Genomic DNA, 11451 nt, shown 5'->3' with positions numbered 1-11451 from the left:
AGCTCGCAGGCTTTTAAGACCCCAGACGCTACTCACCAAGGTAGAATGTAGAACACTTTCTTTATAAACTGTGTTATGCCAATTGAGCTAGATATTCTCACCTGGGAAGCTTTCACATTATACCTTTCCCATACCCCACCCAAGATGAATAAAACCAGGATCTGGGAGTGGGGCCCTGGTAGTTTTCAAAAGACTCCTCTGAAGAGTCTACTGTGTGACCAGGTAGAAAACGGAATTTAGATAATGATTAGATGACCTCCCTCGATAACGCTTTCCAATTCAGACTTTCTGACCCTCTCAGGAAAAACGTCCTCTATCCTAACCAAGGTCCCTTCTGTTAGTGAAGTATCCCGGATGACTTTATATAGTAGAGTAGCAGGGCTGATCAGGCAGATTTTTGTTTTAAGGGTCTTTGTGAATATATTGTCAAACGCTTTGGAAACCTCACATTCTCTCATCCAGACTTTAAATTTCTAGGAATTTGTTTGGACAGGAATTAACAGATGTCTGCAAAGAAGTTCATGTGGAAGGTCATGAAAGCATTATTTGTAACAGCAAAATCTGGAGACAGCCCAGGACTCCAACATGCTGGGATTGGTTGAGAAAGATATAATGTATTCACACGAGGGAATGCAAACATTAAATTTATATTTAGATTCCTGTTAACCAGCACAGGAAATGCTGTCGTAGGAAAAGCAGCAGTCAATTTTGGGCTAAAAATGCACGCATTTTTTATACGCATAGGGAGAAATAGCAAAATCATTTACTTCAAACAATATGTTATCAGTCATCACCTTCTGATGATTGGCTTATGAGTGATTTTTTTTTTTTAAACGCTCTTTTGGATTTTGCAAATTTTCTGCTTGGAGAATTTTTACTGCATAATTAGAAACAATAATAAGTCATCCTGTAGAAAATGCCAATTGAACATGCAATCTAGAAATGAGTGTGTCTGTTAACTCACCTTTCATGCGTAGTTTTCCACGGCCAATGTAACTAGTATTTGTTGATCAACGGTTCTGCTGTCTTCAGTAAAGGACGTTCTCCTTTTTTGTCATTGCCGTTAAACTCAGCTGTCTTCAGGACTGATCAGGACATTCTCTCTCTGTTTTTGAACTACTCCGCTCCCCTTGACTGGAGCCGACAGCTAAGGTCAGATGAGCTGCTGTGAGGGTCTCAGCTCCACCCTCAGAAGCACGCTGCCTGTCCCTCAGCGGACGATACCTATTTGCTGAGTGAATAAATGTAGAATGTATTTGTTCATACTCTTAGGAAAGGAAGCATAGAGAAAACCATGTTTGTGGCTTTAAGAAGGAAGATGAAGGAATTTTTTTTTATTTTTTGTAAATAGCTGAACCATCGCTTTAGGAATAGAAAGCACTCAGAGAATGAGGCAGTGAAGTCAGAGTGAAGTAGAACTCTTAGCCCGAGCAAGAAGCACGGGCGCGAAGAGGGTGAACAGATACCTCTACGGATTCCAGCTGAACGAAGACTGCCCAGCAGAGCCAAGCTTCCTGCCGTGTTTCATGAAGGCATTTAAAGAAAGTCACATTTCTCTAAAGCTTGTAGAGTTATAGCCTAATTTTCTAACTGAGGTGTACAAAGAGATGCTGTAAGAATTAATATGATATTAAGTTCTGGTGATAAGGAGCCCTGCTAGTGCAGTGGTTAAAGCGCTCAGCTGCTAACCAAAAGGTCAGTGGTTCAAAGCCACCAGCCACTCTGTGGGAGAAAGATGTGGCAGACTACTTCTGTAAAGATTACGGCCTTGGCATCTGGGGTCTTAAAAGCTAGTGAGCGGCCATCTAAGATGCATCAACTGGTCCCAACCCACCTGGAGTAAAGGAGAATGAAGAACACCAAAGACACAAGGAAAAGTATTAGCCCAAGAGACAGAAAGGGCCACATAAACCAGAGACTCCATCGGCCTGAGACCAGAAGAACTAGATGGTGCCTGGCTACCACCCATTACTGCCCTCATAGGGAACACAACAGAGAGCTCCAGATGGAGCAGGAGAAAGGTAGGGTGCAGAACTCAAATTCTAGAAAGAAGACCAGACTTAATGGTCTCACTGAGACTGGGGGAACTCCAGAAAGCATGGCCCCCAGACTCTCTGTCAACCCAGAACTAAAACCATTCCCAAGGTCAGCTCTTCAGACAAAGATTAGACTGGACTATGGGACATAAAATGGTACTCATGAAGAGCATGCTTCTTACCTCAAGTAGATACATGAGACTAAATGGGCAGCGCCTGTCCAGAGGTGAGACGAGAAGGCAGAGAGGGTCAGGAGCTGGTTGAATGGACACAGGAAATCAGGGGTGAAAAGGAAGAGTGTGCTGTCACAGTATGGGGAAAACAATTAGGGTCACATAACAATGTAAGTATAAATTTTTGTATGAATTGTAAACTTTCACTTAAAGTACAACAATAAAAAAAAGATTACAGCCTTGGAAACCCTATGGGGTAGTTCTACTCTCTCTTATAGTGCCCCTATGAATTGGAATCAACTTGATGGCAGTGGTTTTTTTTTTATTTTTTTATTTTAAGTTCGGATTTAGCTGGAAAAGGAAAAAGAAGCAGGAAGCACAAGAATTGTGTGGAGAGTGTTCGCTTTAGGCTCCTAACAGAGTGGTTGGCATGTGCCATCCACCGTCGTAGAAGCTGCTCCCGTCCTGGATATGCAGGGCCTCGGGCGAGCTCGCAGGAGCTGTGGGCATTGTTTGACACGTGCTCAGCAGCTGCTTCAATTGCAGGAGACAAGAAGTTTAAGAGGGGATAGCTTTCCAATTAACTTGTGCAAGGAATTTCTGTTTTAAGGGAAGCAGAAGTCCTGAGTCCACAGTGGCACCTGCAGGGTGTGGGCTGACGAGGAGGGGAGGTCCCTGGTCACCTGGGGCACCTTGGTCTGTCTGAGTTGAATCACCTTCACTAAAGCAAATCCGCTCATAGACTGATGCTTGATTAACGCAGGAAAAGGATCTTCCCCTGAACTGTGACTTTGCTGTATCGGTGTTTCCTTGACTGATGAGGAGAGAAGGGGTCAAGAGTCACTTCACATGACAGGTAGCTCCCCCCACACCCCCACCCAACCTAGCCTGGTGTGACCTTCCCAAGGGTGGGCTCGGGGAGAGATTAGGCACCAATCAGCTCAGCGTATCATCATCATTGAAAAGCAGTTTAAGTTTGTCCCAGCTGCCCTGCTAGCCCGCGAAGCAGGTGGGGATCACGGAGAAGAGGCTAGGAGCATTGGTTTTGGTCTCAGCCACTCTGGGGTTCAAATCCCCGCCAGGGTGGGGACAGGATCCAGCAGGGCTGGGATTAGTTCAGGTGAGTGAGGCTGAGTGAGACAAGTAAGGTAGGATTCTGTTTTATTTAAAATTTTGGTATTTTCCTCATCATGGATTTTTTGCATCAATTTTTACTTTCTGAAATATTATTTATCTCGATTACTGAGTTTTTTGTCTCCCCTTTAAACTTTGCACCCAAGGTGAGTGCCTCACTTGCCTCACCCTAGTCCCAACTCTTCCCAGCCTAATCACGTACCAGCTTTGTGAGTTCAGACAAGTCATTTTAATCCTCTGTGAAATGGTGGAATTTTTTAAAAATTTATTTTGATTTATTTATTGCTGTAAAAATATAACACATCTGCCAATTCAACCTTTTTCAGGTGTACAATTTATCAATTATCAATTAGATTAATCATGTTGTGCAACTATTATTTATCATTGACGACTTTCCCTTCGTCATAAACAAAAACCCACTGCTTCCCAAACAATGGCTCCCCCTCTTCCCCTCCCTCCCATCCCTGGTAACCACTAATAAATGTTGGTTTCTATACATTTGTTTATTCTTGTTATTTCACATAAGTGAGATGATAACAATATTTGTTCTTTCGTGATTGACTTATTTTACTGAACCTAATGTTCTCAAGGTTCATCCATGTTGTAGCATGGATCAGGACTTCATTTCTCTTTACGGCTGAGTACTAGTCCATCGTTTGTATGTACCACGTCTTATTTATTTGTTCATCTGTTGATGGACATTTTGGTTGTTTCCACTTTTTGGCTACTGTGAACACGGCTGCAATGAACACTGGTGTACACGTGTCTGTTCCTGTCGGTGCTTTCGAATCTCTTGGGTAAATACCTGGGAGGGGAATTGCTGGGTCACAGTAGTTCTATGTTTAACTTTCTGAGGAACCGCCAAACTGCTTTCCACAGTGGTTGTACCATTTTGCATTCCCACCAGCAATGGATAAGTGTTCCAATTTCTCCACATCCTATGCAACATTTCTTATTTTCCTTTTTTTAAAATGTATCTTTGCTGTCTTTTTGGGAATGAAGTGGTATCTCATTGTGGTTTTGATTTGCATTTCTCTAATGACTAATGATGACGAGCATCTTATGCTTGTTGGCCATTTGAATATCCATCCTCGTTGGTGAAAAGACTGTTCAAGTTCTTTGCCCATTGTTTGATTGGGTTGTTTGTCTTTTTGTTGTTAAGTTGTAGAAGTTATATATATATAGAGAGAGAGTATTAGACCCTGTCATGGATTGAATTGTTTCCCCCCAAAATATGTGTCAACTTGGTTAGGCCATGATTCCCAGTATTGTGTGTTTGTCCTCCATTTTGTGATTGTAATTTTCCTGTGTGTTGTAAATCCTAATCTCTGCCTGTGGTTAATAAGGCAAGATTAGATTATGCTAAAGAGGATTAGGGTGAGATTGTAACACCCTTACTAAGGTCACATCCAATGTAAAGGGAGTTTCCCTGGGGTGTGGCCTACACCGCCTTTTCTCTTAGAAGAGATAAAAGGAAAGGGAAGTGAGCAGAAAGTTAGGGATCTCATACTACCGAGAAAGTAGTACCAGGAGCAGAGCATGTGTTTGGACCAGAGGTTCCTACGAGGAGAAGCTCCTAGACCAGGGGAAGATTGATGACAAGGACCTTCCCCCAGAGCCGACAGAGAGAGAAAGACTTCCCCTGGAGCTGATGCCCTGAATTCGGACTTCTAGGCTACTAGACCGTGAGAAAATAAATTTATCTTTGTTGAAGCCATCCACTTATGGTGTTTCTGTTATGGCAGCAGTAGATAACTAAGACAGACCCTTATTGGATATATGGTTTCTGAAATTTTTCTCCCAATCTGCAGGTTGTCTTTTCATTTTTTTAATAAAGTCTTTTGATTTTTATGAGGTCCCATTTATCTATTTTGTCTTTTGCTGCTCATGCTTTAGTTGTTATATTTTGTGGGGATACATGCCATTTAAACATGGCTGCACTATTGACAACTGCAGCCCCCACAGGCCTCTATGCTGCACAGCATGTTGAGACCTGGCTCCAACATGTCGAGACTTATCCGGATGTGTCTTCCCAAACCTACTGTCCCTTTACTGATTAACTTGTTTACCTGAATTCCTTCTCCCTTGCCCACTCCCAAAGCCCATTTGTTGTGTTAATTGCTTTATCGCTTGCTGTATTGACTATAAAATAAACTCCTGGGACTGAAGTGGGGGTCGACTCCTCAGAGTGACCCTCCTGGCCCCACTTCTCTGTAAGAGTTGTGTAGTTGGTTACTGTCTTCGCCGTCCCGATTACCGTCGCCGCTGCGACAATATTTCACAATCTATCGTTAAAAATTAGGTCCCACAGCTTCGTCCTTATAGTTTCTTCCAAGAATTTTATGCTTTTAGTTTTCACATTTAGGTCTTTGATCCATTTTGAGTTGGTTTTTGTGTATGGTGTGAGGTATGGGTAAATGGGGGGAATTAATAGAATCCATTTTTAGGGTTTTATAAAGTTAAATGAGATAATGCACTGAAGGCTCTTAGCACAGGGCCTGGAATTTAGACAGGGGCTCAGTAAACTCTGCCTTTACCTGTTTAGTCATCCTGTTGGCAAGGATTGTTTCACCCAGAAGACCTACAGATAGCTTGTGCCTCCTGAAGGACTCATTTGCTTGAAAAGCGAAAGTAGGTCAATGCCCCAAAAAGTATGTCCATGCCAACAAGAACCATGTCTTTAAAGATAGAAAATGACCCATCGAATCACCTCTGGACACTTGCTGGTATTGCTTAACCCTTTTCTAAGAGCAATCTAGACTATAACTTGGGCTGAGCTCCTAGCCGTTAAAAGACATGTGCAAACCCACAGTTCCCAGAGTGAAAGTAATGCCCTCTGCTGAACATCTGCCAAAATCGTGATGTGAGCTGGAAAGCAACAGCAAGTACTTACATTTTGGATACGTCAGCTTCAACTCTGGTATTTGCCAGACATGGATAGGAAAATACTGGTCTGAGAACGTGTCTGCTGGCCAAGGTTGTTATGTGCCTTGTGATGCACATGGACATACTTTATGAGCGAATTCAGAGTGAAAAGATGTACTAAGAAACACATTATACCAGCCACCTATGCCTGGCCACACATTCTGAGAAATGAGAGTTTAATCTTTCAATTAAATCTTACTGTTTCAAAAAAAAAGCTAATTACTTAGTGTCTCATATAAATATATAACAGTACAGTTGGATGGGAGTCCCTGGGTGGTACGAATGGCTAACCATGTGACTACTAGCTGGAAGGTTGGCAGTTTGAACCCTTGGGAGAGGCTCCTTGGGAGACAGGCCTGAGAATCTGCTTCCAAACTCTGCTTTCACAGCCTTAAAACCCTATGGAGCAGTTCTACTCTGCACACGTGGGGTCGCCATGAGTCAGAATCAACTTGACGGCAACTAACAACAACTAAGTGGACAAACTGCATGTTTACCGTTAAATTTGAAATAATCTCTTTTAAAATTGAAAAATTTTTAGCCAAGGCAGTCATTCTGGACTAGTGAAATTCATGAAAGGGTTGCACCCAGCACTGCATTGAAAACTTCTGCCCTCTTTCCTAGGGTAAAACCTGATCCTAAAAAGAACGATAAGGTTGATGTAAGGTTAGTGTCTCTCACACTCACCTTTTCAACTGGGTTGAGAGAATGATATTTGGGGAGTGTGAAATGTTCTTACTACAGAATTTCTGCAAAGTCTGAAAGGTGAGGTAGGGCTTGAGAAAAGATGAGGAATTCCCAGGTCTGAGACAACTCACTAGTAAACTTGGGATCCTGGTGTCTCCATCCGAAAGGGCCATAGATGCCTCAAGTCCAACCCTTAAACCAACTCTGAAACTTTTGAGTTTCAAATCCCTTTGCTACTTGGAGTCGGGAAACAGCTTATGGTAGGCAGAATAATGCCCCCCCCCAAAATGTCCAAAGGAGCCCTGGGTGGTGCAACCAGTTAAGTACCTGGCTGCTAACCAAAAGGTTGGTGGTTTAAAACCACTCAGTGGCTCCATGAGAGAAACACCTGGTGTCTCAGGCTGGGTTCTCTAGAGAAGCAAAACCAGGAAAGTGTATAAATATATATAAAGAGAGATTTATATCAAGGAAACAGCTCACGTGATTGTAGAGGCTGCAATGTCCCAAGTCCATGGATCAGGATAAAGGCTTCTTCTGATACACGTAGCCACAGAGGCTGGTGAACCCAAGATCAGTAGGTTGAAGAGCAGGGCTCTTGCTCACAGGCTGTGAAGATCGATGAATCCCAAGATTGGCAGGCAAGACCACAAGGCTTCTCCTGATTCATGTAGCTGCAGGGGCTGGCTAACCCAAGATTGGCAGGTCAGAAAGCAGTGCTCCCACTCACAGGCTATGAAGATTGATGAATCACAAGACTGGCAGATAAGCTGATAGCTCAAGTCTCAAGAATCAGAGGTCACATGAACAGGAGGCAGCCGCAGGATCCAGAGCGAGCAAGAAGCCAGAAAGTCTGCTTGTATTCGGATGCAGTCCACATGCCCAAGGAAACTCCCTTCAACTGATTGGCTACTCACAGCAGATCCCATCATGTGAGTGATCACATCTAAACACTGAGAATCAAGGCCTACCCAAGTTGACACACAATCTTAACCGTCACACCTGGTGATCTGCTTCTGTAAAGATTATGGCCAAGAATAATAATAACAAAACAATTACAGCCACAGAAACCCTCTGGGGCAGTTCTACTCTGCCAGTGGGGTCATTATGAGTCAGAATTCACTCGATGGCAGATGGCACCTAACAACAAAACAAAGATGTTCAAGTTGTAATCCCCAGAACCTGTTAATACCTTACTTTACATGGAAAAAGGGACTTTTCAGATGTGATTAGACGAAGTATCTTGAGGCAGGGAGATTATTTGGGATCAGTCTAATTACATGGGTCCTTAAAATTAGAGAACCTTTCCCTACAGTGGTTCGAGGGGGATGTGGTAATGGAAGATAATTCAGAGATGCAACTTTGCTGGCTTTGGTGATGGAGGAAAGAGGTCACAAGCCAAAAACTATGGGCAGCCTCTAGAAGCGGGACAAGGCAAGAAAGGGGTCTTCCCCTAGAGCCTCTAGACAGAAGCACAGCCCTGCGGATATCTTCATTTCAGTCCAGTGAGATCCATTCAGACTTCTGATCTCCAGAGCTATAAGATAATAAATTTGTGTTGTTTTAAGCCACTAGGTTTGTGGTCATTTGTTAAGGCAGGATAGGAAACTAATACACAACTGAAATTATATCACTTTCCATTAAGTTCTTTTTATTACATATTACAGATTTATTAGATATTTAAAAGCAAACTCCAGCACAGTATTGTTTTATTTTAATATTTTCAGTGTTGGGTCTTGCATTCTAGTTTTCTTCTCATTTATCTCAGAATGGCATGGTCTTCAGACTCCTGATGGGCCTGTAGATGTTAACAAGGAATCTGAAATTCTCCCCCAGGAAGCCTCTCCTTCCAGCCCTGAAAGGTGAGGCAGGCTCCTGAACAGAGGACGTGAACATTGACACGAGAAGCAATGACCATGAGAACTGTGCCATGGAAAGCAAGATGTAAATCCCTGAAATAATTTTTTATGAAATATAAACATCGAGTTAGCATGAGGGCCACAGTTTCTGGGTGGTTGGTTCTAACTTTGGCAAGCAGGATTTGGAGGGAAAACTGTCTAGTTTTAATGGCCTCTAGATGTTCTTCTGGTCCCGACTGAAAAGTCTCTGTCATTTACGGTTAATATTTGTGGCAGCAGCAGAGTTTTCTTGGCATATCCCCAAATTGATGGTCATGGCCATTGGTCATCAGATAAACCCCAAATAAAAGCTTAATCTTGGAGCCACTTCAAGTGTTCCATTGTACTTCCTTTCATTAATAATTGTTCAGTAGTACAGCACTCAAATTTTCTGTTTGTATAACAATGTTCAAGATGGCTCTATCTGATGATACTCAGTCGCTGAACTCACGTATACAATGCAGTGTCCTATTTTAACAATGGCTGGCATCACAGCTGATGTTTAGAAGAATGAAAACAAGGATGTTTTGCTCCTGGAACAAATGGCATCATCTTGGGTTAATAGAAGCAAATAGATTTACTGCCAAATATAATGGACTTCTTCATCACAGAATTTAGATTAAACACTTCATTCACATCAATTAGGGAAAACTGAAGCAGTTATTTCTGAGCAGCACTCTGGAAAATTCAGATGAAAAAGAAAACTTCTGCTTCCTAGACCAATAATGTTATGATCACCTACACTTAAAAGGTGACTGACTAGGTAGGATCTAAGGAGCCCTGATGGGGCAGTGGTTAAAGTGCTTGGTTGCTAACCAAAAGGTCAGCAGTCTGAATCCACCAGCCCACTCCATGGGAGAAAGATGTAGCAGCCTGCTTCTGTAAAGATTTACGCCTTTGAAAACCCTACGGGGTAGTTCTGTTCTGTCCCACAGGGTCACTATGAGCGGGAACTGACTTGATGGCTGTGCGTTATGTAGGTTCTGCCCTAGGACATTGTTTTAATTATGTAGCATAGTCTAAAAGTAAGTAAATTAACTGCATTGATGCTTCGATTTTTTTCTGTTTGAAGAATGAGAAGACACAGTTGACATTTCTAGACATCTTTCTTAAGGATTGCTACCCGTGCACCATCTTGAACTCATAACGGCAGGACTGCAAACAGCATTTGAAGGTTGCAATTAATTGTCACCCACTAGTTGTGGTGCTATGGCCTGACCAGGTGGAGTCAATTACCTTGGAAAGGAGCTTGGAGGGCCTGTTGTTACTTGTGTATCTATAAATGGCTTGATTTACGACTTATTGTCCTGCAGCTTTCATAAAGTATCCTTATCAGTGCTTACATTCATTCTTAGGACTAAGATCATTTTTGGGGTTAACTCCCCAGGGCATATGGTTTCATGGGTAACTAGTGGCCTGGATTATAGGTCTCTCACATCACTTAGCTGCTGATTCATTTGTGGCTACTGAAGAACAGTACACTCTCTTTGAGCCTTTGTACTTTTTAATAAAATGGTGATAAATCATTTGACCCTGTAGTAAGTCTTTAATCACTCCCCTATACCACCCACTAGCAGAGTACTTCAGGAGTTTCACTGCTTACACAGGGGAAAGGTCCTTTGCTGAAATGGTTAGAATAAAGGAAAGATGTTATCACAGACGCTAAAATGATACTTGAGCAAATATCTCATTGGGAAGATATTTCATCGTCCTCAATGTTATTTGTATTCTCCTCCTCGTTCGGGGGCCAAGAGAAACAGCATAGGTGTCAGCTATGACTAGAGCGGAGATACAGCAACAGCGGATCTAGTCCTTATCCAGAAGGATTTGGCAGGGGCGAGCAGCATGAATTGCCAAGACTTTTTTTATGTGACATATGATTTTTTATTATTAAGCTCACAAAAATTTAAAATACTGTACAGTCCAAGTAAAACACATCTGTGGGCTTGATTCCATTTAGGGTTATCACTTTGAAACCTCTGGATAAGTCATGGCAAGACCCTTCTATGTCCTAATTTCTCCTTCTCCTCCTCCTCCTTCTTCTAACTGTGGTAAATATATAGGTAACAGAATATTTTCCGCTTCTACAGCCTTCGTGTGTACAGTTCAGTGACATTAATTACGTTGATCGTGTTGTTCAACCATCATCGTCAACCATTGTCAATTTTTTCCATCACCTTTAACAGAAGACACGATTTTTTAAAAATGTGGTTTGGTTTTCACAAATTCTCTTTTAAAAACTTAAATCAGAAACTTATTGCTTTATGACATTTTCCAGCAGGTATTCATGATATAAAATCTCCTCAGACTACTCCTAGACCCTTTCAAGCCCAAGGTTCATTTCCATCTTTAACTCTTACATCTACAGTCTCACAGAGCTCTCTAATCACCAACGTGCATTAGTCTCTGCTTCTCTGAGGAAGCCAGTCTCCTGAATCAAGGGAAGGTATCCCTTTGCTAACTAAAAGTTTGGCTTTTCCTCCTTAAAATTAGTATGAAATAGTTTGCCAGTTCCAGATGATGTGACGTGATGTGACGTGCTGTGATATAAAAAGGTAATGCAAAAGAAGCTCCTGTCCCAATAATCCTAAATGCTCCTTG

This window comes from Trichechus manatus, unplaced genomic scaffold, assembly GCF_000243295.1.
Source record: "Trichechus manatus latirostris isolate Lorelei unplaced genomic scaffold, TriManLat1.0 scaffold00160, whole genome shotgun sequence".
Classification (NCBI taxonomy): Eukaryota; Metazoa; Chordata; class Mammalia; order Sirenia; family Trichechidae; genus Trichechus; species Trichechus manatus.
The sequence above is the reverse complement of the archived record's forward strand: the minus strand, read 5'-3'. Positions refer to the sequence as shown.